Raw genomic sequence first — 22,007 nt, 5'->3', positions numbered from 1 at the left:
TTAGAGGCCAGTCTGGCTTTTTTGACTCTATTCTAGTTTGAAGGAGCTCAATTTTGTCAGAGATAGCTTTTTGGATATTAGTGCACCATGTGCAGTCTTTTGCGCAAGTTACAGGTGGTGCGGTAGGGGATTCCAATGCTCTTAGGATGCTGAATAGTTCTTTTCAGTGTTATCTGAACTATTGTCACTAAAAAAGCTCCTCCTGTCCCTAATAGAAGCAGTTGGAAAGAGAGCAGAAGTAGTAAAGCCATTGACTAACACATGAAATGTTTGATTACCTTAATAACAATTTAGGCCGTGATCTTGGCCATGACAAAGGCTGGGGTCTCTGGCAAGTACCAAATCTCAGATTCAGTCTGATCCTTGTTATCTCCACCAACCCCCTCCTCACCTGAAGTCTGTATGACTGAGGTACCGTCTGAATCAGAGTCCCAGGATTCATCCGTTGGTATCTCCTTTCTTCTCTGTCTCCAAAAGTCGCTGGGCTTCTTGTGCGTCCTTACCCCTGGTTTGGTGCAATGGGTATGGGCTCCACTAGAGGCCACTTTGCCTGAGATGCAATTTGCCTGGCAGTGTGGACCCCAGGGAGCCCACCCCAGACCAGGGAAAAAGCCTTGCCGAAAAACCCCTGGTAGGTTGTGATATCTTGCTGGGACTACTGATCCCAGAATGCTCTGAGAAACTGAAGGAGTAGGCAAAGTACACAATATCTCCAAATAAACACTCAAGAGAGCAGCAGCAGGATGCAAGGAGTCCGGAGGAGCTAGGTTGCAGAGGAGTAGCAGGTACCTCGCAAGAACTGCGAGCAAGGAAAGCAGGAGTTTCCAAGAAGGTAAGCAGTGGACACCATACAGAGGAACAGCCGTCCGAGAACGGCAGAAACGGAAAGGGGAAGCCGTTCGGAAAGCGGCCAGGAGGAAAAAAGGAAAATTACACGCGAGCGCTGGGAAACACTTTCCAAAGTACTGGAAGTTGCAACGCGAGTGCGTTAGCAACTTCCGGGAATATAAAGTCAAAAGGCTAGAATGCGCACAGCGAGTCCAGGGAAGGAGTCCTTCTTCTACCTCCTTTTCAGTCTCCATCTTAGGTATAGTCTCCACGGCAGGCGAGTTGTGACACCAAAGACCATAACTAGTGGTCGATTACTGCTAAAAAATACTAATTTGCATGGTTGAAAGCCATGCCTAGTAGCCCGTCACTGTTTTGAAATGTACAGTGGGCAACATTCAAAGCTGTAGTCTGTGGCCATGGCTAAAGGCCATACTTAGTGCACATTAATATGTTAGAATGTACAGTCCGTATAGCTCAAAACCATGGCCACCAGCTAGTCTTTTGTTGAAGACCATGGCTAGTGGCTGGTTAGTGTATATAATATACAATGGGCACTGCCGAAAGCCATCGCTTATTGCATTTTATTATTGTTCAATATTTAGTGGAGATGGCCAAAAGATGTGAAAACTGCTCAAGGTCAAAGGCCATGCCTAGTGTCCCATTTATATGTTAGAATGTATAGTGGGCACAGCCAAAGATAGTGGCCACTGGCCTATATTATGCTAATGTCCATGGCTAGTGCCTGACAAGTGTATATAATATATAGTGGAAATGGTTGAAAACTGTACTTCTGGTAAAGGCCAAAATATATGGTTGGGGACTGTTAGTGTTTTAAAATATTCAGTGCACATGGGTGAAGGCTGTCACCACTGAAGGCCATGACTAGTATCCATTCATGTGTTCAAAGATATTTCGCCTTGCACACCGACCATGGCTGAAGGCCATGCTTAAGGCCAGTTATTGTTGTAATGTAATTAGTGTTGTTACCAGTGATGGCATCAGTGATGTGATTTGCAATGTCATCAGTGTTCTCATACAACATGTAATTAGTGATGTCTTCAGTGATGTGACCTGTGATGTAATCATTGTGGTCATAGGCTGCGCAACAAGGGGTGTGAAGTTAAGGTGGCTTTAGCTGAAATTCCAGGGTTTTGTAGCATTACGTTCTCACCTTAAATGTCCCGGCAACAAAAGTGTTTTTCCCTGTATTTTAAGGGTTTTGTTACAATGTATTGCTCACCTTAACATCCATGCAACTAAAGTTTGTTCCTTGAATTTCAAGGGTTTTGTTATTCCATACACAAAGTTGCATATTTTTTAGATATTATTTGTAGCCGCGGCAACAGCATCAGCCAATTAATTGCATGAATTTAAGTGCAAAGCTAACATGAACTATGACTGCAGTGATTTTATTCACAGCTAAACTACTGCCCTGTTAACAGTGTAACAGCGGAAACAAACAAACAATTGGGAGATTTGAATTACTGAAACTGCATCGAAGTTGCAGTCTGTGCTCAATGTTATCTATTATTGTAACTTAAAATGCAACCCTTAAAGGAATAGTGCGCTCAAGAATGTTATAATCCTGATCGTCCGGGCAAGTCGTTATAAGCATACGGTGATCGATCGTAAAAACAATTCTGATGCATCTTACCTTAGTTTTCCTCACTTTTACACATGCAAAAACATGGCCATCTTGTGCTAATCTTATCCTTAGATCGATTGCCCTAAATTCAAGTGCACTCACGGAAATAAAACAAAATACCCAACCCTGAAGCTGACATCACTAGATGCGTTCGGCCCATTCCACAATGCCAATGCACGTCTTGTTTCAACCTTCTCTGTCCGCAAGTTATTCTCCATGGAAATGGCAGGACGCTGTTTCCCTCAAGAAGTATAAAAAGACCCTTTCTGATCAGGCGGCACTCTAGTTTCTTAGTCAACAGTTTCACTGTATTTAGTTTAAATCCCCCGTGGCTAGATTCTGCTTGGTTGAGCTATCTTACTAGTACGAAGCCTCTGGAATCCGTTACTTACAGTAGCAGAACTGATTTCACTCATTAGTTGCGTTTTGGTTAAATCATTGTTGTACAATGTTAGCAATACAGCCCTACCATTACTAATCTGAGTATTCAGAGGAGGAACTAATGAAAAGAGAAGGCTGCTGAAAACGATGGGGAATCAGACAATAGTTTCCAAGATCAATCACCCGAGTATGAGCTGCAGCCGCAGCCGAGTCACATGGGAGACGTTTCAATGTGGTGTACCTGCAATCATTGCACGGTTATGCCAACCGAGGTGGAGAACTGCTGCTGCAGAGAAAACTCTGGATGCTCTGCCTACGTAGCCGAAGAAGACACACCACCGCTTTGCGTTCCAGAGCTGCATGACTTCAGAGCAGCCTGTCTCACAAGGTCCATGTTGAGGATTATGATGGTGCAATTATTAGGTGTAAGGAATGGCTTAGCTGCTCTAATTAGCTTACAAGTGTAAGCGGTAGCCGAGGCCATGGTATTTAGTTGTTTTTTGAAGGTGAGAGTAGAATCTAGGTAGAAACCAAGAGTTTTAACTTCCTTGGATAGTGTAATGTTACTGTTGTCTATGGTTAAATTAGAATAGAGATGGCCCAATTTGTTGAGATTTGCCGTGGTGCCGACAATAAGGAGTTCCGTTTTGTCATCATTCAGGCATAGTCCATGCCGCATGTCCATGCCGGTAATTGCATGTCAGTGTTGTTCGTAATGCGCACTTAGTAACTCCATGGTGGTATGGCAGGCATGGCTGCAGCATCACTCCACAGATACCGGCAACAGTGTTGCCGGATGACATGTGTCCCTTGTGGTACCGGTGGTACGAAACTACCAGCACCATGGTTTCCATACCGGCATACTTGTAATGAGGCCCAATGCCTCAAAACATACAAAACAGAATATTAGAAGAGCAACGTCTTACTGTTTCCTGCAACAATGTTACACGTATTTAAATGTTCAACCGGTGAGCAAAACATAAAATAACAAACATTACAACTCTGATAAGACAATCACACAAAAAATGAAGCCTCCTCTCTGAACCTCTCTAGCATTTCTAATAACTCCTCAAAAAGAGTGTTCCAGTACTGCCAATGTTTGAATACTCTGGTTGTTGCTGGCAGCACCTTTAATGGGGGAGGTTGATTCTGCACAGCCACTGCTCACAGCTACAGTAAACATATAACACCACATATAAGCCCAAAAAGTTTGCCCTCCAGTATGGGCCAGACCATCTTGTAAAATTTCTAATACACATCATCCACATCATCCCAGGAGACTCTCGCCACACGATTTATCATTATTCATGTTGCCAAGCTTTCTGGAACAGTGTTTTTTTAACTTTAAAGAAGCGCCAACTCGCAGCAGTGCTGTTCATCTGAGTTGCCTTCTTCCTCAGTGGCAATGAATTCAGAAACCAAATGATAACATCATCACTGCTGGCACTCTCATGATGCAACATGTTGGAATGTACAACCGGGAAGGAATATATAAAACAATACAAATAACAACATGAAAAAGACAATGGGGCTCATTACGGGTCCAATGGTAAATAATCACAATTACTGGCAAGGCAGTGCTACTGTGTCTGTGCGGCACTGCTGCCGGAAACAACGGTTGATTCCGTGTTGGCGTGAACGTGCATTCCGGCATGATTGAAACTGTGGCACCGGCATGCTGGTAATTACACCAAACTTCCCCCTCAGTGCCGGTGACCCCGATTATGGCACCCTGCTCCCGGTCCTACCGACACCGGTAACAACCGTGCCGTTATTACCGTGATCGGAAATACAGTGTTCGAGAGAACAGGAAATTGACCGGTGGCCATTAATAAAAAACAATCCATTGCAATCCTCTGAGCACAGGATTTTTTTTTATTTCTTTTATTTATTTGCATTTTTAAAGCGCTCACACAGCCCGTGGACATCGAGGCGCTGCTACAGGAACATGTTTCTCTTAGTTGCGTATTTATAAAGTGCTTAATAACCAGAGGTTTCTAAGCGCAGACCCTGGATTCAAACCTGTGTTGCTTGTGTCGTCTTGTTTCCAAGGCGAGCACGTTGCTGCTGAGCTATCCTCCCGGGACAGTGATACACACATCCAGAGCACTGAACCAGAGAACGAGATATGGTATCAAGGGTACCTGCAACCCAGAGGTGCAAGCCCCAGTTTAGCAAGGTAGAACTCAACATGCTTGCAGACACAATAGTGGAGCATGCTGACCAACACTTCAGCAGAGATCTCAGAAGGCAGGCCCATCTGGGAGGAGGTGGCACAGAATGTCAATGCAGTTAGCTCAACACCCCGCACTGTGCGTGACTTCCATAAAGGTTGGGACGACCTGTGCCTGAGGTGTGCAACCTGCTGTTGGCCCAGCGCACCCAGGATATGGCCACAGGAGGTGGCACTGCATCCCCCATCCACCTGCAGCCCTGGGAGGAGACCTGCAGCAGTGTGCTGCACCTTTAATCAACTGAGGGAGTTGATGCTGTGGAGGCCAGAGGCGTGACATCTGAGGAGGCTGGTGACTACCGGTAACCCCAATGTCACATCAACCTCCCTGTCCACCCTGCATACACTAGAGTTGCCAAACACATCAAGTATGTTGTGCACAACCCCAGAACAGCCCTGTTGCCCCCGGCAACCTGTTTGCACACATCCACATACACCTTGCCCCCAAACCTCACTCATACCACAGTCACACAGTCAACATATAAATGACTCCCTGTATCGCCCTCAAAACATGTTCCTGCTGGCACGCAGGCACACATCCCCCCGCCACAGCATAACTTGTGTTGTCACCACCGTGCTAGCACAGGCCCAAAGTCATGTCATTGCCAAGCACCTACACCACCATCAAATGACCAGCGTCACACACCAAGGAACCATGTGACCCCCTCGTGCCATCCAGCACAACCAATGGCACCAAATTATCACTGATGCAGTAAGTCCCACTAGCAGCAGGGACATGCGTAACACATCCATGGCACAACCAGCCACAACACAACATTATACAGCTTGTGTACCTCACCCCTAACAACCTACCCAGAAAACACAAATACACCACAGAAGTATCTCTGGCATTGCCCACACCAGGTAGGCACACCACACATCCACCCGCACAGTATCCATGACACACGCATGTGTGCACCATGCCATTTCCCCCACCATGTCCCTCACACAGCACTGTCATCAGAAAGTCCAAGCATTCATGTCTGTCTCATCAATCCACACACATCACTGATGCTGTGCCTTTCTGACTCCCTCAGGAACCTCATCTAGCAATGAGGCTGGCCATCCCAGTACATCGAGGGGCACCAGGCCTTGCTGCAGAAGGACCACCACCACCTAGACACAGGACAACACAGCCTCAACAGGCAGACATCAAAGTGTGACCCCATTTGCATCCCTCCACCCATCTCAGATCCCAGTGGCACCTGCACCATGTGCACCTCAGATCCCGGCGGCACCTGCACCACAGCCACCTGTGATCCTGGTGGCACCGGAACCACAGCCGCCTCTGATCCCGGTGGCACATGCACCACAGCCACCTGTGATCCCGGTGGCACCTGCACCACAGCCGCCTCTGATCCCAGTGGCACCTGCACCATAGCTGCCTCGGATCCCAGTGGCACCTGCACCACAGCTGCCTCTGATCCCTGTGGCACCTGCACATCAGCTGCCTCAGATCCCGGTGGCACCTGCACCACAGCCACCTCTTATCCCGGTGGCCCGTGCACCAAAGCCACCTCTGATCCTGGTGGCACCTGCACCACAGCCACAAGGACATGCACAAGGGTGTCCTGACGAAAACACTACCGACGAGGGTGGACCCAATACTGGTGACCCAGACCTCAGCTTCGGAGAGGCCATGCCCTTAGTTCCATGGGCCCAATGAGCCCCCAACCTCAACCCTTCCACAGTGCGAAGGACATAGAATGCCGTCTGACATCACTGGTGCAACAGCACCTTAATGAGGCACAGCTGATGTGGGAGAGTGTGCAGGCCAGTTCAAGGCAGAATGCATGGGCACTGGGGTGATGCACACCTGCCATAGTACAAATATCACGCAGGATGAGGGAAGGCAACAGTGTCATGTCCTAAATTTCAGAAACTATGGCCATATTGCTCCAGGCCTTGCTGGACCGAAGACACCTGTCAACACCACCGGCTGGCTCCACTAGCACCACGCCAGGGAGTTCAGTACAGAGCAGCCCAAGGCGGTGCTCAGCACGGCTGTCTCGCCCTGCACACAGCCGCACACCAGAGCATAAAAGGGGCTGCAAATAGACCATGGACCCAGGAGTGCCATGTCACAGGATTTTGCAAATGTACATAGTTATACAGGACAGGAGTTGGCTATAGAGAGTTTGGGGAGGGGATGTGGGGAGGGATAGTTGGTGACGGGTGTGGGGAGGGATAGTTGGTGAGGGGGTGTGGGGAGAGATAGTTGGGGAGGGAGCATGGGAGGGATAGTTGGGGGTGTGGGGAGGGATAGTTGGTGAGGGGGTGTGGGGAGGGATAGTTGGTGAGGGGCATTGGGAAGGGATAGTTGGGGTGCACAATATTAATAGTGTAGTCTATGTAACTATGGGCACACTAAATATCACACCACACCAGCAAAAAAAAATCAATGTTTTTAAAACACACATTTTTATATCACCCCAAAAATCACTTTAACACACACCATAAGTGATTAAAAAAGCATAATAGATACAATCACATTTCTACTGGTCTGTGATAAATCTTTTATTTTGAAAACAACAAGCATACGTCATTATTTTATGTCATGCCCTCACTAAAATTCAATTTCTTTCCTAATTAACAACTTTCAATAATTATTCCCACCCATTTTCTACATATACAGCAACACCACTTCATTGTTAACAAATACAGTAAAGAACAAAAAAAACAAATAGCCCCATTATCAACAAATAATCAAATCAAACTTTCAACACAATGACCAACAACTGATTAATGCCAATCATATTTTATCACAGGTAACATGAACTACACAGTGCGAGTTCTGCAGTGACAATGAGAAAAGTAGACACAATGGGGAGTTTCATCCTTTCCCAAATCAAAACCACAAAAAGATTACTATGTTGTAAGAAAACTAATTTTGTTGACATGTTAACTGCAAACTATCACAATGAAGTACACATTAACAACTTTAACACTACCCAATTAGAAACAAACACATACAAACCCTGCTCAGCATTAAATGTAGCCGCAGGTATTCACTGCGGCTACAAAGCTTACTTGTAGCCGTGGGTACACTTACATTTTTCTGCAAGCCCCTTGAAACCTTCAAATCAAATAAGTGAACAACAAGTACATGATATAACACACACAAATACAAATCTGTACTGTATCATCCACATAAAAGTATGATTATTGCATTGAAAATGTATATTGATAGAAGCAACCTTAAATATACCAGCGGCTCCAGCTGCAACAAATGAAACAGAATAGTATTGACACACCTACGCATGTGCCCTTTTCAGAGGCAGCTATACAAGAGCCCCTCCTAGGCATCTGCTGATAGCCACAACTATTCGCAAAAACCTCAAATTCAAAATTACATTTCCATTGCACCAAACCCCAAAAACCGTCCCCAACATGCTTACCAGCCCCTCTCCGCTCCTCATAGTCCTCCTCCAATCCCTTAGTCTCTTATAATCCCCCAAAACACTCAATGCATATAAGATACCAGCCCACCCAAAATTTCGGATAGCGTGGCTACCACATGTCCACAGACACATGACGTGTCACTTGCTCAAATATAGCCACAACTGCAATGGGGGATGTGTGTGTCTACCCGCGACTAGCAATGCTGTGCGCTGGGTGGCTGTTCGATAGCCGTGAATACTAACAATAGCACCATCCACCAATTAGAGAGTTCAACACACACACACATCATACATACCCTGCTCATACAAACTACTAGAAATTCAAACTAAGAATCATTTTCCTAAAAACAGAGAAATACAGCAGATATCATGGCTGGTTTGAAAACTGTGTGGCTGATTGGAGACCGTCGGCTGTTTTGGTTGCTGTCTTTTTGTAAGAAACTAAATATTGACATGGACCTAGGTTTGATAGATTTTACAATTAAATGGTTTGGATTGTGGGAAATTAGTTGGTTCCCGGTTTTTCCAAAATTGTTAAGTCTGGTAAGTACAGGGCACCCAGATATGATACTAATTCTTTGTGGAGGCATTGATTTGGGAATTGTATGAGGGGTGGCCCTTACTTTAATCATGAAACAAGACACAGGAAAACTAATGGAACTATTTCCTCATGCAATGTTTATCTTTTATAATCTGACTCAGGCAAAAATGGAGATAGACCACCAGATTTAATGGTAAATAGAGAAAAGCCCAGAGAAAATGTTAATTAAGCAGTTTCAGCATTCATTCCAGACCACAACTAATTATCGATTGCGAACAAACAACAACATACAGTTATACGTGGCCAATTTATATAGGTATGATGGAGTACTCCTAACTGATGAAGGAAATGCTGTGTTCCTTCATAACATCAAACAGTACTCCTGATGTGCTAAATTTCTACACTCAGTGTACCCCAAAACAGTATTTTTAAGGACTATTCATCATACATAAATATACAAATACAATAAATGATAACTAAAACATTTATTTTATTATACCCGTCAGTTAAAATGGAGACTGACTTCAAGTTTTATACTACAATCCAACTTAAATGATGAATACAGAACAACACTACTCGTGTACTAATGTAAAGTAACTGAAAAATAAGAATCATGAAAAAATACATAACAGTAAACTAGAGAGGCAAACATTGCACACTCACGCAACATAAAACCCTAAGTGAGAATGCACAACCTAAAATACATTTGTCTGGGGCATCTAAAACTAGACTGCAAGTGCTACTTTAAATATTAATTTTGTTAAACTATTTTCTTTTATCTTTCTCCAAATGCTCACATGCTCAAAAGTCTGAAAACACACATCCAAAATAAAAACGACTCTCTAATACTTGCCAGGTCACTGGCCATGGCCTTTGACCATGGGAGTGAATTTTCACCCCTGACGTCACTATACCTAAACAAACTACTTAAAAAACAAAATACAAAACACTGACACCCCAAATTACATAGCCGTGAATACTGAACGACACATACCCTTGGCTCTCTGTAGTCCTTTGTAGCCTCGGATATAATCTTGCGAATATCGGCAAAATGGACAGAATTATATTTTCCTATCCCCATCCCTGTGCCTCACAATGTGCCCCCTCATCTGTGCCAGCCCCCCACTCCACAGATGGACTCCTCACCTCCCCTACCTTCTCCCTTTCACCCCAGAGCACACGCTGCTTCTGTGACGCAGTTTGCTTTCAGATGTCAGCTAATCGTGGCTATAGCCAAGGCTATACAAAGCTTTGTGTTGCAAACTCGGTCCCTACACCCCTTCCAAATCCCAAATTTCACTCAGTGCTTTCTAGCCACCCACACATCTACCCTGATGGCATTTGTATTTATTTTTTGTTTTATTCGCAAATAGATTTTTATTAACCTCAGCTACAACCGCAAATATTTATCACATACAGAGAAAAACAAGATAGCAGCCGTTTCATTTCTGAAAAACACGATCCTGCAATGGACCATGGGAGATATAACTATAATTTTTTGGAGAAGGAGGCACCTCCTTATCCATCAAATTTAAAAATAACCACAGCACAGAATAACCCGAAACCATGCATGGAAAGCGAGTCAACGCTTCATGCCCAAGTTGTTTAAGACCTGGTCCAAATATGTCCAGCGGTTGGGTCTGTGCGCTTTCACAAACATTGAGCTTATTGTCTAAGGGAAAATTAATGCGAAGTAGGCTGCAGTTTTGACGCTTAATAAAGTTTTATTTTTTAACAAATCTTTACAACACTTTGCAGTCTGGGAGGGGCGCAGACTTTTGATCACTTTGTAAATGTTGGCAGAATTCGTTACTCGAATCAAAAGTTATTAACAATAGAATTTTGAGGGATTTCTATATGTCTCTGACTCACCTAAACTATATGGTGGCTATTGCCACCCTATAATATATATGTATATATTGTATCAAAAACTTTCCCCTTATAGTGGCACTCATGCCTACTCAAGCGGGTGCTCATGTGCCGGTTAAGGGAACAGACCATTTCTAAATTCACACAAGGCTGTGCTGTAAAAGTGTGTCCAAAATAAATGACACCCAATACTGCCACAGCCCAAAGTTACACAAACACCTGATAGCATAGTTGTTGTGCTAAAACATAACTTTTATTATTGATAAAATTCCATCAAGTAAAAACATTACCGTCAGCACGGACTTAAGAACTGGTTGCAAAGTATTACAACAGCTGTTGTTGTACCACACGTTCCATCCCTGCTCCGGGACTTCCTCCGGCTTTTCTTTACAGCCTTCAGCTAGCAGGCTACTTTTATTTCCATCACGGGATACTCCTTATCTCCAGTCATATTACTTTAACTAAAAAGACTGGGGTGGCCATCTTGGTCTAGTGTGCCCTGTGCCCTGTCCTTCTCATTTACTGTTAACATATACATAACATATAACATGTACATATATTGTACTGCCTTTATCTCGCATGTGCAACTGTCTGTAACTTGTTTGCTTCAAGCCCAATACGCCCAGCTACCTGAGGGTTTGGCCGCGCTATATAAATAAACTAAAAATATCAACTACTTTTAAATATGGGTTACAAATACTGATTTATCTATTAGCATTCCGTTATTGATCTCTTAATTTTACATTAATAATTTGCCCTTTGGATTTATTAGCCACAATTAAATACTTTACACCATTGCAGTCAATCCTGCATGCCGGAGGTAAAGCATTACGGATTCAGCGGCAGCAATCAAATAATTTTTCAAATTTCATACAATGTACAATACATTTATTTCATGTTACTCATATCGCTTACAATATAAAATGTAATTTAAAATTACATTTGCCATATACGAACAATCATACTCAGCAATACTGGCGATCTAACGGCCAATATATAAGCATTCTAAAGTGACTATGTGCATGACTGCAAATAAGCAACCTAGCACAAGAACTCACATCTAAATGACTGTCTATCATGTCTTATCTGTGAGTGTAGCTAATATATAGCAGCAGAGGTACAGAATGTCGATAGCGCCCCAGTGGGCTATTTAGCAACGACTACTATGGACAGTGTGTAATTGTCTATAGGTAAAGTGACTCTGTGCAAAGCCAAACAAATTCAATGTTACTAATGATGTCTAAGTCGAAAGACTATTAGTGTAATTATAAAGTGACTATGTGCATGTCTGTGAAATGTTGCCAATTTACGCAACAGAATCAAAGTGGCTGTAATCTTTGTCGGCCAATTTATAAGGCGTAGGTAAATCCCAAGTGGGCAATCGATCAGCCTTACGCTCACCAATACCTGAAATACTGCATTTATAAAGACACTATGTGCATTGCTGTGCAAATAAGCCAAACTTACACAATGTCTCACATCAAAGAGACTTTTTATCTGCTTTGAAATATCCTGAGCATATACCTATTACTCCAATTCGAATATTTAAAGGTCCTATAATTTGTAACACTAACTCTAGTTCTTAAACCTTCATACTATCTAATTTTAACATAGTATCTCAACAGTCGATATGTATGTTGGGTGCACATGCATTAATCAGTCTTATTTGTACTCATACACTGATACCTTATAATGATCTCTGCATATAACATAATTCACAGATTTTTAATTAAGTAGTATTTTTGTATTCTGAAATATGTTATGGTTTGTTCGATGTGTTAACAGTGTAAATTAAATGAAGTTTGTAATACTTTTTACTTCATAAAAATGATGTGTTTGTATGCATATCATTTTAATTATTATATCATATTATAGATATGTTTAGGTTTATGGGTTACCATACTATTTGATATAAATATAATATGTTTTTAAAATTATGTTAATGTTATGATTTCATTTGCTTGTAGACTTTAGGTTTTTGTTAACTCTTTTGTGAAAACATTTTATTTACATATTTCCCTGTATTTATGTAAGGTTTTGTAATAGTTTGTAAAGTGTTTTTAATTACTGTTTCATTTTATGAATTATTATATGTTAGAATGTAAACCCCCAACAAACAAAAAAAGTGTAAATCACTTGCTTACAGAAGGGCATGCTGAAAACCATCCACACTTTAATTTTGAATTATCCTATATTAATCTTAATATTGTCATAGATATCTGTGAGGTACATTATCAATCCTGTCTTAAGTGACATATTTCATGCCTACTTTAAAAGAATTGTTTGTTAGGAAAAGAGGCTCATATTTGGACTGATATTTTACAGTTCACAATAGCAATACACCTGATACTGGAGTCATAAATGTTTACATCTGCCAATGATCACGCCCTTGGAGTATCTCACAACTTCTACCTGACTATGGAAACCAAATGGTAGTTGACCCTCCCACCTTGGCTGGCACGGTTTCCTGGTTCTAGATAACAGGTAACCTTAAGACAGCCAATGGGGGAAGAGGGTTAGGGAGAATTTGTGGATAGGAAAGGGGTGGTAAGGGAAACCTGTTAGAGGATTATGGTAAATTGCATGGATAGGGACAGGGGTGGTAGGAAAGAGACATACAACACAAAATGCCTAAAAGGATCCCAGCCTGGTGTGGGCCCTTCTTTATTATCACTCATGGTGCCCTTCTACATTAGAGCACTATACACCTGAGATCAATCACCTGTACTCTGTGGTACACTCCCTCTTAATTAGGAATGCAACTCTTCCCTAAACACCTGCTCTGCAACAAATAGAGCATTTATGCAAAGTAACAAACAAGAGCACACATAGATAACCACATGGACATGGACATGTCAACTTCAGGTAGCCATAGACAACATATTGGCCCCCACTGAGCATCTGAAAGTAGCTGTAGCAATGAGAGAGGTTTGCAGAATAATGAGCCACACACAAGTGAGGCAAAGCATAATCCCTAAGCAAGTGTCTGCATAAAGCATTCTCTATTAGTCCTTTGACTTAAACATGCCACGTTCACATTCACATATTCCGTAGCCGAAGCTGATGCACTTATCTGAGGCCTGGGGGGTCCGGAGACACCTCCCAGGCAAGAAGCTGTAGGTGTTGATAGTTTTCTAACATTAACCTTGCCTCATAATGGTATGCCTGAATAGGTGTGCATGCGGGAGAGCGTAGAAGAGATTACGTCGCTGTTTCCTCCTCGAGCCTGCCCGCTCATGACATAGATGCTCCAGCAGCAAGGAGTGGCTACCTCATGACTCTGTGTCATCAAACTCGCTGCACCTAAGTTAGACCTCTAGCAAGTGCTCTGCTTTCCTCCGGTCCGTGGGAGGAGCTTATAAAAGGTTCAACCTTGCGCACATGTGCACTCCATCCAGAATGCAAAACAGCATGGAGAGTGTGGTCTCAAGTGGTGTGGGGTCCCAGTACTCCACACCTCCAGGGCTTGTTAGCCCATGTGTTGTGGATCCAGCCATAAACCTCCCCATGCTTAACACCAGCTCCCCCTTCTCCCATTTCCTCACACCAATGTTGACTTTTTCACATAGACATATAAGACCATAAACTGCCTGTTCTGTGTTACAGTCAATGAGGTTAGTGATGTAGTGCATCCAATTGATGCCTTTGACCATTCAGCAGGTGCTTTTGACAATGTGCTTACAGATACTGCAAGACCCACTGAGATAGCCGCCCTCCTGTTCTTATAGACAATTTGTATATTTGGGGACATCCACATCCTTGCTGGTAATAATGTCCCCAATGCTTGTGCCATGTTTGTAAATGATCTGTGCCTTGGTGTGTAAATATAGGCCTCAACATCTCTATGTAATAGTTGCCAGTGCTTGTTGTGATGTTATGAATTTGTTTTGATTGTGTGCCATAGGTCATAATAAACCTTATTTTCTTTGAATCAGATATGTTACTCTTTTTTTTCAACAGATCTTGCTTAGATCTTGAGTCAGGTTTCTCTTTTGTTTTGTTGATAATGTGTGAATAGTCTCTTTGTGAAAATCTAGTGCTCATGTCTGTGTAGGATGCTTCAAAGTCAAATCACTTCAGCAATTTGTTTTTGCTCCAAGAAATTCTACATACAGAATATTCAAAATATTGCTAGTGGGATGGCTGGAATTAGCTTGCAAAAGGAGTTCCATGTGGTGGGTTTCCAGTATATTTCCGTGTAAATTTGACTATCAATGGGCATTATATTTAGATCCGAAAACTCAATATTTTGCTTGCTGATGTTCATAGCAAAATCTTAATTCAGATTGTTGTTATTAAAAAATGTATTTAATTCATTAAGATCTTCAGCAGTTCCTTGCCAAAGTAAGAAGAGATTGTCTATGTACCGGAGCCTGATGGCAATGTTTTTGTTGTATTTACTGTTGGGGTTATTGAAGATGTATATATCCTCCCAAAACCCCATCAATAAATTGGCATACGTTACAATGACCCTTGTACCCATGGCAGTCCCTTTGTGTTGTAAAAGGACATCCCCATTAAGGAGGAAATGATTATGCTCGAAGTACGAAGTTGATTATCGCAAGGAGCATATATGTGTACTGTGGGAATAGTGGCTGATCTGTCATGTAGAAAAACGTTGCTACTCTTATCAATTTTCATGTTGGATTACTATGTGTAACGATGTGATATCAACCATCACCAAGATAAAATTGTTTTCCCAAGGTTATGTTGTGTAGTCTGTTAAGAACATCACCTGTGTCATTAACAAAGGATGGGAGACTAGAGACAAACGGGACTAAAAACAAATCAATGAAATTAGAAATGGGTTCAGTTAAGGGTCCTGTGGCATTCACTATCACCATGCCAGACTGATCAGATTTGTTTGTGTGCACTTTAAGTAATAGGTATAGAGTGGCAATTGTGGGATACATAACCATCAACAATTGATATTCTTCTTTGTTAAGTATTCCAAGTCCATGCAATTCTGCCAACAGTTGTTTAAGATAAATGTAAAATTCATCAGTTGATAAGGTTAGTTAACCTTGTGTTGCAATTCTTATATTTAAGGTGTTTATATGCTTCCTTTATTTAGTCACCTCTCCCCCAAAGTACCACTTTCCCCCGTTTATCGGAGGGTTTAATTATCCAATTGGATTTCATTGTCAGCTCTTTACAGTAATTCAAATCTGCATTAGACAGATTGGTTTTCAATGACTGAAACTAAGTGATTTTTAACACATTTGATTTGATAGAATGTTCAAGTTGTGTAATAGCTTGGTCTTCAATCATGGCTGGAAATAAAGTATGATTAGGGTCTGAAGTGACTATAATGGCAAAATAAATCATAATCTTAATCACACAATATAACATTTGTTATAATGTATTTAATAGAAATATATATTAATGTTTGTTTTAATGTTTTTTTATGTAGTTGTCAAAAATTGGTTGTATTCATATTTGTGAACATGTTAACATTTTTATGACGCATCCACGTGAGACTTTAAAACCACCCTTTAATTCAGATTTAAAAAACAAACATTGAAAAAGATTCAAATCAAAATACCACATTTTAAATTATACAACATTTAATTAAATTGTATTTACATGTAATAGATGTTTGAGAAATACCAATTAAAGGTTCTCCAGGTTATACTATGAATACTTTAATGTGCTTGGTAATATTGTTCTGGGTATCATTATGAAAATCACCAGAAACTGAGGACCTGTGCAAAAGTAGACATACATTTTATTATTTGGTGAGGAAGTATAGCTCAGGGACAACGTGTTTGTCTATGTTTTGGGGTTTTATTTTGTTTTATCGATGTGGGTCTTTTACATTTGTATTAATTATTAAGAAACTATTATCACTGTTATTATGTTTGTACAGCATAAAGCAAAATGCACTATGTGTTTTATACATTTGTTATATGTATGGTTTTATCTTTTTTAAATTGGTATGTACTACAATTGTGTTTGTTGTATTTGTTATGAATGTTTACACTTACATGTAAATTATACCAGATTTTAATTTTAAATTAACATTATTTTGCTTATATGTTATGAGTAATTATATTAAAGGGGTACATATGTTGGATTTACATTATTATAAAAAATATCATTATGTTTTAGTTGCATTATTTGGTTACTACAATTGAATATTTCATATGTAGTGAACATGAGCATGTACAAAACATACTCAAATGTATGTTATAGATATGCTAGCAGAAATACCTGTTCTCTGAACAGGTTCTGTGGACAGACATGAAAATAATCTCTTCAATAATTGAAAATGAATGATCCTATTGGTCGCTGTTCTTCCTCAACCTGGCCTGGTGCAGTTCATTGCTGGGTAAATAAATCAGAAATCATGCAACCTAAGACCTTGAAACGTGGGTTTCAAGGTCCAGTGGACCTCAGCTTTTGTTCCTCATGTCGGGACCGGTTTAGAAACAACTTTTTTTCCCCTTTCCCTTTCTGGTGAACATAGTTTACGGCTTTGTCGGCAGGCACCATCTTGCAAAACTCCTCTGGAAAAAATGTCTGATGCAGCAAAAATGTAGAAACGTCTGGAATGCTATCCGCCTTTTCCTTCACCTCTCAGGTCCATTTGCCTCTCACACATTTTTTCCCTCTTCCCGATGAACAGGTAAGTATGGAAAGTTTTGTGCATATCGGTGAAATGGTGTTGAACTGTATAAGGAACAATTCTTCGCCAAACCACAAACCCACCAACACATTTTGACTTGTGCTGAAATCTAGGGAATGGGGTGGGGTGTCTAAATGTCATGTAGCCAGTATTGTCTGTAGGGTCCTAACAGGAAACTATGCAAAATGTGGTGCAGATTGGTGAAACAATGTGGAATTGTATAAGGAACAATACTTCGTCTAGCCACAAACCCACAAATCCTGCCACAAAACCACAGACAAATGTTGACTTTTATATATAGATATTATTAATATATTTAATATATGTAGATGTATTTATGTTTTTATTTTGCAATAGAAGATCATTTTTAATTATTTATCAAGATAATGTATTGTGTATAATGCATACATCTGTTTTTAAGAGTTTTAAACATAAAGTTTGTTGTGTCATTAATTATGATTATATAAAGAAATATAATTTTATTTTACTTCAGAAATATTCAATTATTGTATTATTAATGAACACATATTTTATTGTAATACATTAATTATTTAAAATTGAAAACAAATATATTTTTATATGAATGCTATATTGTAAAAGAACACCTAGTTTTTGGAAATATGCACTCTTTAAAAGTATGTCTTAATTGATGATACTTTAATTTTTGCAGTATTCTTGCACATTTTAAGGAGCCTAAAAAGAATATGCATACTCTGGATCAGTACTTGGAAAGCTGGACTACCACAGAATCCCCAACATGTTATGTTTCAGGAACTTTAGAAGGTGTAGGTACATGTCATTTTTCTACAGTTACAGTTTCTATATGTTTTCTATTAGTATTTTGTTTTTTAGTTGTACTAACTACACTGGAACTGTTTTTTAAAGTTGTTGTTTTATTTTTATAAGCATGTATTAAGTATATTTGCTCATGTTTATTTTGCATATATGCTAACATTGCTGAATTTCCTAGATTATATTATAGAGGGTTGCTCTTTTTAATTTTGCTTTGCAGATTGTGCAAATTACTTGAGTATCACAATGTATGATGATGCTTATGTTCTTTTTTTTCTCAATATTTGGATCATCTTCTCTTAATGTTGATGTTTCACCTGACAAAAAACGTATAACAGTAAAAATCATAACGTTTGCACATGTATTTATTATTGTAAAATATGTAGTATGTTAAATGTTAAAAGCAATAAGTGACATATTAAAAGATTATTTTTTAATAAGTACACTTAGTTTAAGGGTGAAATTTTACAAGCTGTACATTATGCTTAATGTGGATACATTTTGTATTTGTGTGTTGATGATGTTATACGTACTGTTTAACATACACACGCGTTGAAGCTGTTGCTAACATTTCCTGAATTTAAAAAGAGTCGAAAGGAAAGTAGGCATTATACCAGTGTAACATTACTTACTTATGTACTCTGATGATGTTATATGTACTGTTTGGTCTATACACCTGGATGTTATACTCACTGGTTGGCCTATACACTTGTTGAAGGTATAAAGTGTACTACATACACAAAGTGGTACCATCATTACATAAAGCAAGCATCATAATTATGCAAGGTATCATATGTCAATTAACATTATATATACATAAATACAGTTTTGATGTGAAGTTTATAGTTTACCTGCTGTACGTGGTGTATTTTGCTAGTTTTGCTTTTTAGCATACAAACTGGTACATTATAATTGTAAGAACACTTGTTAAATATCGTACTGTTACCATACACACCTGTATGTAACTATTAATGAATACACTTATGCTGTCAAGTGTATAGTTTATCAGCTGTACATTATGTGTTATGCTATTCTTACTGTTTAGCATACACACTTGTACATTATAATTGTAAGGATGCTTGTTAAAAATAAACAGTCATACTGTTTACTGTACACAACTGTATACACATGTGTGTTATAATTTTATAAGGACATTTGCTCTTACTGCATACATTTGTATTAGCATTTGGTATATAGTGCTACGAATAATAAGCTAGTGCCTACATTTGTAATTATTTTCATGTAGCATTACAAACATAACTGAATTTAGTGTGCACACTTATTGAAGCAATGTACCGTATGAAGCATATGAATTTGTAGAAAAATAAATAGCACCCTACTGTTTAAAGGTATATGTATTGTTCTATTGCATTATTAAATAAGTAACTAAAATGCTAGGTTTTATTGTTTAACATGTTAATATTTAAACAATAGTTCAATTTACTGTTAAATGGCAATTTTGTAGAAATTACTTTACTAACCTGGCTCCTTTGAAGACTCTAAGGGAGTGGTTGTGGTTGACATTTTGAAATGTGCAGCAATACAATTGTAATACATGATTTCTTTTAAAATATGAATTTAGAAAATTACAAGTTTAACATTATTTATCAAATTAGTGGTTATTTTAATGAAAAATATATACACATTTGTAAAGAGTACTTACTTTACATTCGGACTGCTCACTGTCTTCAATTGAAGTGTTTAATCTTGTTAATAGGTGTGGTTCGAACAGTTCTATGTTTGGGTGTGCTATCAAGCACAAACGGCATTTGTGTGGTGTAAAATAAGTGCAGCTGGGTGTTTCTGTATGGTGATCGGGTAGTGTACATTACGCATGCACAGTGGTAATTATTTGTGAGTGCTGTTTGTGGATGAAAAAGTGGGGTTTTCTGGCAAATAATTACATTTTTTAATGGGCCACCAGGTAAGTCTATATGGAAAAGTGGTGTGAAGGTATCATGTGTACTTTTTAATATTTTAATATATTTATTTGTTAAAGTTTTGTTAGAACAAAATGTTCTACACATCTGCAATGTATGCGTATTTCGCATCACAGATGCATGCCTATTTGTAGTGTTGCAGTGTCATTACAGTCACATGAGCAGAGGTATAGGTACAGCATTATTATAGCATATATGCGCACAATGTTTGTATGCTAAATGATGTTTATTTTACGGTAGGCATGCGTGCACGTATGGTGTTTTGTATGTTATGCAAATTATTGTATTTTATGTTTTGCATTCTCCCATGTATATTTTTATGTACGTATCTTTCATTACAGATGTGCATGTCTATATAGTCTTTTTGTAGTTCATGTTTTTCTTGTTTTACTTATTTGTAATTACGTATGCATTTTTCTATGTATTTTTTCCATGTGTTTATGGTGATTAAAAGCACTTTATTTTTTCTTTACATGTAGGAAAAAAGGTGTTAATAATAAGAGACGGATGTGTTTTTTGTCTGAGGCATTACGTTCACCAGGTGCTAACTGTTTGACCATTTGGTGATATGAAGGTGATATAGGGTGGCTATCAAAGTGGAAAAGGGCAAGACAATATTGGGAAACTGATATGTAACAGTGTTAAACAAATCAATTTAATTGTAATACACCCTGGTGGAAATGACAGCGGCTACCAAAGAGGTACTCATATTTCTTTTGACATTAAAACTGATTTAGTAGGCCTGGTAGGATTATTTCCCGAAACCAAAATTATCTGTTCATGTTCGGTAGCACATACAAATTGGATGCTGGGAAGTGTGAATCACTGTACTATAAATTGTAAATCATAAATTTGTGTTAAGAAATTGTTATGTATTTCCGTGCTTTAGTGTATGTTTTTCCTTGCTTTGGTATATGTTGGAATGTGTATTTCATAGCTTCCATGTATGTTCCTAATGTGTACGCAATGTGGGGTCATAATAATGGTGGATACATATTGTTGTTTGAATTATGTATTGACTTGTTTGAGGGTATGTTTGTAATATGTACATAGTGGGGATGAGTGCATAGTTGAGTGTGGTTATACACATGTTTGCAGTATATTGTTGCTTGAATTATGTATTTTCTTGCTTGAGTGTATGTTTGTAATGTATATGCAGTAAGGGTGAGTGTGTATGGTGTGTGTGGGCATGATAATGTTGGCTGCATATTGTTGATGGAATTATGTATTCCCTTGCTTGATTGTATGTTTGTAATGTGTAGGCGAATACTGGGTGTGGTTATAGCTGCTGTGTGTATGGGTGGTGTGATTGCTGAGCATATGATTCCCATCTATGTTTACCTTATGTTATATATTTTTGGTGAATATCTTGGTTGTCATTGTGCATGCGACATCCATAGATACATTTTCAATTGTTAATATCTCTAAATTGTTCGAGTCGATATTCCAAAATATCTTTTCAGTGGGCAAATTTAAGGTTAAATCTAGGTGCCTTACAAAAAATTTGGAAAATCGAAGCAGTCCATTTTGAGATATTTGGTCTGAAAAAAAGATAAAAAGATAAAAGCTGTTCAAAACGCAATCAAAGAAAACATTTTTTAAACTATGAAGCCATTGATGTTGAAATCTAAAATTGTGCATGCACAGGTGACTGCCTCAAACTATTACTCTGGAAGATTTGTTCATGCAAGCATTCAAAATTTGTTGAAAAAATAAATGTTCTGAAATGCCATAAGAACTTCGTCT

Source organism: Ambystoma mexicanum, chromosome 2q (genome assembly GCF_040938575.1).
Source record: "Ambystoma mexicanum isolate Mex_15411 chromosome 2q, UKY_AmexF1_1, whole genome shotgun sequence".
Classification (NCBI taxonomy): domain Eukaryota; kingdom Metazoa; phylum Chordata; class Amphibia; order Caudata; family Ambystomatidae; genus Ambystoma; species Ambystoma mexicanum.
The sequence above is the reverse complement of the archived record's forward strand: the minus strand, read 5'-3'. Positions refer to the sequence as shown.